The following is a 6,617-nucleotide window of genomic DNA, read 5'->3' as shown; positions in this document are numbered from 1 at the left end:
CAACCTCCGCCTCCTGGGTTCAAGCAATTCTCCTGCCTCAGCCTCCTGAGTAGCTGGGATTACAGGCAAGCGCCACCATGCCCAGCTAATGTTTTGTATTTTTAGTAGAGACGGGGTTTCACCATGTTGACCAGGATGGTCTTGATCTCTCGACCTCGTGATCCACCCGCCTCGGCCTCCCAAAGTGCTGGGATTACAGGCTTGAGCCACCGCGCCCGGCAGAATATCTTTTAACCGGATTCTCCTTTGTCTACTCCTAACTCAACTTAACTCAATTTCCCCATTCAGGAATCTCTGAGTCAGAAATCAAAGCCATCCCTTATGGTGGCATTTGCTTTGTAAATATCGACAGTTAAACCATTATCTAGGGTACAAGGCAGTCTGGTAAGTAAGGTTTAAGGATTATTCTTAAAGTCATAAAAAGGTTAAAAGCAGGAACCGGTTGCCAGTAGGGGGTCACTCGGTCTAGCAGCAACGCATAGTTTTAGGCCCAAATGATATTGTGGTTGATATTAGAAACTGATCATTCATCTTTCAGTTCCTATATTTCCGGATAGCTCGACTGCCTCCAGTAGGAAACTGTGTTTGGGATCAAACTCACCGTATAGTGAGACTCACGCCTTTTAGGGGTCTCACACGGGAATGTTCCCCACAAAGGGCACTAATCCCACCCATGAAGGTGGAGCCCACCTCCCAAGGGGTCCCATCTCCCAGTAACATCACCTTGGGGGTTAGGATTTCAACTTATGAATTTGACGGGGATGGGGCACAAACATTCAGATCACTGCAGTGCCCCTCTAGGCAGATGCAGCCCCTCTGGCTCACAGTTTGCCTAGCTTGTAGTTATTAGGAAAAAGCACCCTTTTCTGCCGGCTGACACAGCCCTGTACCAGGATGCACTCTACAACTTGGTGAACATAGTACAGGTGCAATTTTAGGTCCCTGTCCTCATCCTTTCAGCACAAGCTGCCCTTATACAGTGCAAATTTGCATGATTTTACGGGGCAGGCCTGGTGGCACATAGTCCTTGTGATCTGGCTCCTGAGTATCTCCAAGATTTCAGACTTTAATTGTCCCACCATCCCCTGCCTTAGTCCCACCCTGTTCACTTTCACTGAGTGCTACCCGTGCTCCAGGAACACGGTCCTTCCCTCCTGCCCGGGGAAAAGACAGGCCTGGTCTTGCCTCAGGGATTTTCACTTGTTCTTCCCAAGGCTTTGTATTTCTGGATTCTCAGTTCACCAAAATAGTCAATTCCTTCTCCCAACCTCCCTTGTCTTCAAATATCACTACCTGAAAGTCATTTACATGTTTATTGTTGGTTCCGCATTGCCCCTCAAACTGCACCAACTCTGTGCAGGAATACTGCATTCAAACCCCTGCACTGAGAGACTTCACCAAACTTTGGCATAGCTTATAGTAGCCTAAGGCTACCACTTGGGGGCAGCCCAGCTCCTTTCGAGTTCCAGTCTGAAAAACCTGAGGGCTGTCAAAAGAATGTCATCATTCGTCCTAGCCAACACCTGACAAGGATGGGTCCTGACCACCTTCTTAGCACTAAGAAAAAGTTTACCATTGTGAGGACGGGCGCAGTGGCTCACACCTGTAATTCCAGCACTTTGGGAGGCCAAGGTGGGCGGATCACCTGAGGTCGGGAGTTCGAAACTAACCTAACCAACAGAGAGAAACCCCATCTCTACTAAAAATACAAAATTAGCCAGGCATGGTGGTACATGCCTGTAATCCCTGCTACTCGGAAGGCTGAGGTGGGAGAATCATTTGAACCTGGGAGGTGGAGGTTGCAGTGAGCTGAGGTAGTACCATTGCACTCCAGCCTGGGCAACAAGAGTGAAACTCAGTCCAAAAAAAAAAAAGGAAAAAGTTTACCATTGTGAATCCTTCCTTTGTCCCTTAAGATACATATATATATATATATATATATATATACACACACACACACATATACATATACATATATGTATATATCTCTTACAACTCAAGAATGTTTCTCAAGGACCTGAAAGCCATTCCTTTAAAATGTCATCATCAAGAAGGATAGGGCCTCTGTCTCCCACTGTCTGTGGGAGGAAGGAATCCTAACTTTGATCATTTCTAGCCAGCAGACGCAGCTGGCCTAATTGCATTTACCTTGACCAACCCTCTTGTCCACTTTTTGTAATTTTTCACTTCCCTGATTCTACGTGAGTCCCCACTTGATCCTCCTCCCTACTCCCTCATTCTTCCTTTAAAACTCCTAGTCAAGCCGGGCGCGGTGGCTCAAGCCTGTAATCCCAGCACTTTGGGAGGCCGAGGCGGGTGGATCACGAGGTCGAGAGTTTGAGACCATCCTGGTCAACATGGTGAAACCCCGCTTCTACTAAAAATACAAAAAATCAGCTGGGCATGGTGGCATGTGCCTGTAATCCCAGCTACTCAGGAGGCTGAGGCAGGAGAATTGCCTGAACCCAGGAGGCGGAGGTTGTGGTGAGCCGAGATCGCGCCATTGCACTTCAGCCTGGGTAACAAGAGCGAAACTCCGTCTCAAAAAAAAAAAAAAAAAAAAAAAAAAAGAGGAAGATGGTAGTGCCTACCTCATAGGGTTGTTGTGAGGATTAGGAGTTAATACCGGCTGGATGTGGTGGCTCACACCTGTAATCCCAGCACTTTGGGAGGCCGAGGTGGGTGGATCATCTGAAACAGGAGTTTGAGACCAGCCTGGCCAACATGGTGAAACATTGTCTCTACTAAAAATACAAAAAATAAAAATAAAAATAAATTAAAAATTAGCTAGGTGTGGTGGCACACACCTGTAATTCCAGCTACTCAGGAGGCTGAAGCAGAATTGCTTGAACCCAGGAGGCGGAGGTTGCAGTGAGCTGAGATTGTGCCACTGCACTCCAGCCTGGGTGAAAGAGTGAGACTCTGTCTCAAAATAAAATAAAGTAAAATAATAAATAAGAGTTAGCCGGGCGCGGTGGCTCAAGCCTGTAATCCCAGCACTTTGGGAGGCCGAGGCGGGTGGATCACGAGGTCAAGAGATCGAGACCATCCTGGTCAACATGGTGAAACCCCATCTCTACTAAAAATATAAAAAATTAGCTGGGCATTGTGGCGCATGCCTGTAATCCCAGCTACTCAGGAGGCTGAGGCAGGAGAATTGCCTGAACCCAGGAGGCAGAGGTTGCGGTGAGCCGAGATCGCGCCATTGCACTCCAGCCTGGGCAACAAGAGCGAAAACTCCGTCTCAAAATAAATAAATAAATAAATAAATAAATAAGAGTTAATATGCTCACAACAGAGCCTGAGATATGGTATGTGAGTTAAATAGTATTATTGGGTATGAATGCTTCTCATTCATAAGAAGCATTAGGCTTTAAGGTCCCTGAAGCCTCTTCGACTTCACATCTGCAGAAGGAGCAGCCTTTCCTTTCCTTACAGGGGTCTGGGGTCAAGCCTATTAATCCAATATCTCACGGTCTTCACTTCCTGAATGGTGGTCTGGAGATATTCTTCCTGGTGTTTGCCAAGGCCCATATGCGGGTCTTCCTGTCTCAGTGGCAGATGAGGAAGCATGGTTCCCCCAGGCCAGAGGCATCTCCACAGCGGGTCCCTCAACTCCACCCTTGTCCAATGGGTCCTCCTTTTAGACTCAGAGGCCCCCAGAATGTGGGGTAGGCTCTTGGAGCTCACTGAAGGACTCCAAGAGGATAGGGTAGGGCATATTCACCGTCCAAATCTAGTCTTGAGTCAGGGAAGGGGCAGGGAGGAGATTATTTCGGGACGACTGGACCTCAGTCTGGGTTTCTTGTAAGGATGTGAGGGCAGGCTCAGAAAGGATTTCCTCCCAGTCAAATACATTCACTCCCCTCCATCTTCTGGTTTTTAGAACCCCTCAGGGGACCACACAACTGAGTCAGGCAAAAGGAGCCACCACAACTGCCGGGCCACCTCTAACCCGCGCAGAACGAAACCACCGCAGGCGGCCGCACTTTACCACCCTCTGTGGCCTGTCGATGTCACACTCCGAGTGAGTGTGAGAAGATGAGACCTCAGGAGAGGTAGGAGGGCGACAGCGGGCACCAAGATCCACAGGTCCTTTATCCATTTGTCTTAACAGTCACCCGCTATGGGCCGGGCCTCCGTCCTCTCCATTGCCAGCTCCACTGGGGACACTCCGACCGCACTGGGAGCACCGTGTGTGAGCCGGACACGCATGCGCAGGCAGCACCTCCACGCGGGGGCCAGCTGACCCCACGGGGGACCTGGCTTGGGTGGGGAGCGCATGCGCAGATGCCGCGCACCGCTCCCAAAAGACCGAGTGTGGGTGGCGGCTAGACCCTGGACCTGTGGATCTGGGTGCCCGTTGTCGCCCTCCTACCTCTCCTGAGGTGTCATCTTCTCACGCTCATTCGGTCAGGTCTATAGTACAGCCTCGTACTGGAGTCTTAGTGTAAATCCTTCCGTTTAACCAGCCAGTTCCTCTGATAAAGAAAATGAATGAGTGAATAACAAACATGGTAAATCTAACGTGATTCTGCTTAAAGCGGGTGAGGCCAGCACATCGTTACCCAACCCTTAGTTCCGGAGCAGGCATCTTTTTTTCCCTCACCTGGAAGTGGCAGAAATAAAAGAATTTGCCTCCTGCCCGTGACCCTTCACCGGGTTCCTTCACCGCTTTGGGCTCCCTGTGGTGACGGATCAGGGGCTCCCCACTGCGCCCCACACCCTCGCCTTTGGGATAGTCCCACATGGCGAAAGTGGCCTAGGGTGGAGCGCACGACACTAAGCACGAAAGTGAATACTGTGTGACCGCTTTTTATAGCCCAGGCACCTAGCAGACATAATGCGTTTCGTATTCATATTCCCACTTCACAGTGGAAGAAATTGAGGCTGACCCCACAGCCGCCCCTTTGGTGGGTGCGCGATCAAGCCTTATTACATAAACTGCATTTAAGGGATGGCACCACCACCCCGCGGGCCCCCTACTTCTGGTTGCTGCCCAATCACACTGGCAGGAGTTTCACTGGCAGCTGCAGCCCCGCCCGGGCTGACTCATCTCCCCCAAAGCTGTTTAATTCTGTTCCAAGTCTTTTCTAACTCGACCTTGGAGGGCGCGGAGCGGAAGGGGTTGTTGCTAGCTCTCGAGCCCGGGAGTTAGACTAGTTGTTCAACTCCCGATTTGCGGCCCGAGGAGTTGAAAAACTAGTCTAACTCCCGGGCTCGAGAGTTAGGAAGCCCAAGAGGGTCAAGCCCTGAGTGTCGGCTTCGGATAGCAAGGAGGGGTGGTGAAGAGTCCGGGAAGGAGAAGAGCGGCTCAGCGCGGCTTCCCTGAGCCTCCCTCCTCCCAGCTCCAGCCCCCTGCTGGCGGCGGCTGTCACTCTCGCTGTGGTGCCAGCTGGTTCCCGCTTCTTCGCCTTTATTCCTACCTACTTGCTCTCCTGGCTTCCTTCGGGCTTTTCACATCCTCTTCTTTTCCTCTCTTGCTCCCCTCCTGCTTGCCTTTCTCGACTTCCATATCGCCAGAAGATGGTGGCCTCGCTCCGGTTCTTCCCCACTCCGAATATAAAAAACAGACAACCCAACTGGTCCTGTAATGGCTTCCCTAAGTCTACAGATGACTCCTGGCTTTCTAGCTCACCTGCCTGGGGGGATGTGTAAACCATGAGGCGACTCTTCCAAGACTGTGAAGGGAAGGTGGATATAAGTGGAATTGACACTGTATACTGATCACAACACTTAAAGATTCCACCAGAAGATACAGGTTTATTGCTATGTCACACATATGTATGCATTCATTCACTCAGCAAACACTGCCATCTGTTCTGTGCCAGGCTCTCTGTGTTGCGTAGCAAGAATACAGAGATCAGAATAGATCCCCAGTCTCTCAGGTGGGTAAGTGTTAGTTCAGAGCTGTGGGACCCTCAAAAGGGTCATCTCATCATCCTAGGGGTTATCTATGGGGTAGGGTTGCCACATTTAGCAAATAAAAATATAGGGTGCCCACAAGTCTGAATTTCAGATAAATAACAAATAGCTTTACAGTGTAAGCATGTCCCAAAGATTGCATAGGAATGCTTATATTAAAATATTATTCATCGTTTATCTGAAATTCAAATGAATTACTGAGCAACCTATACCTCATCTGGCAACACTACTATGGGGGTGTTGAGTAGTGCATTGTTCCTAGGAGGTGTAGTGTTATAGAGGCCAAAGTTAGCCAGAAGCCATCGGATTATGAAAAGCCTTAAAAGTGAGGAAGAGGGGTCAGACGCAGTGGCTCACACCTGTAACCTCAGCACTTTGGGAGGCCAGGGTGGGTGGATCACCTGAGGTCAGGCGTTTGAGACCAACCTAGCCAACATGGTGAAACCCCGTGTCTACTAAAAATACAAAAACTAGCCAGTGTGGTGGTGGGTGCCTGTACTCCCAACTACTAGGGAGGCTGAGGCACAAGAATTGCTTGGACCTGGGAGGTGGAGGTTGCAGCGAGCCGAGATCTCGCCACTGCACTCCAGCCTGGGTGACAGAACAAGACTCCGTCTCAAAAAAAGAAAAAAGAAAAAAAAAAGTGAGGAGGGGACACGAAAGGAGTTTGAAAGCAATGAGATAACAATAAA

This window comes from Saimiri boliviensis, chromosome X, assembly GCF_048565385.1.
Source record: "Saimiri boliviensis isolate mSaiBol1 chromosome X, mSaiBol1.pri, whole genome shotgun sequence".
NCBI classification, from domain to species: domain Eukaryota; kingdom Metazoa; phylum Chordata; class Mammalia; order Primates; family Cebidae; genus Saimiri; species Saimiri boliviensis.
Note: the sequence above shows the minus strand (reverse complement) of the source record.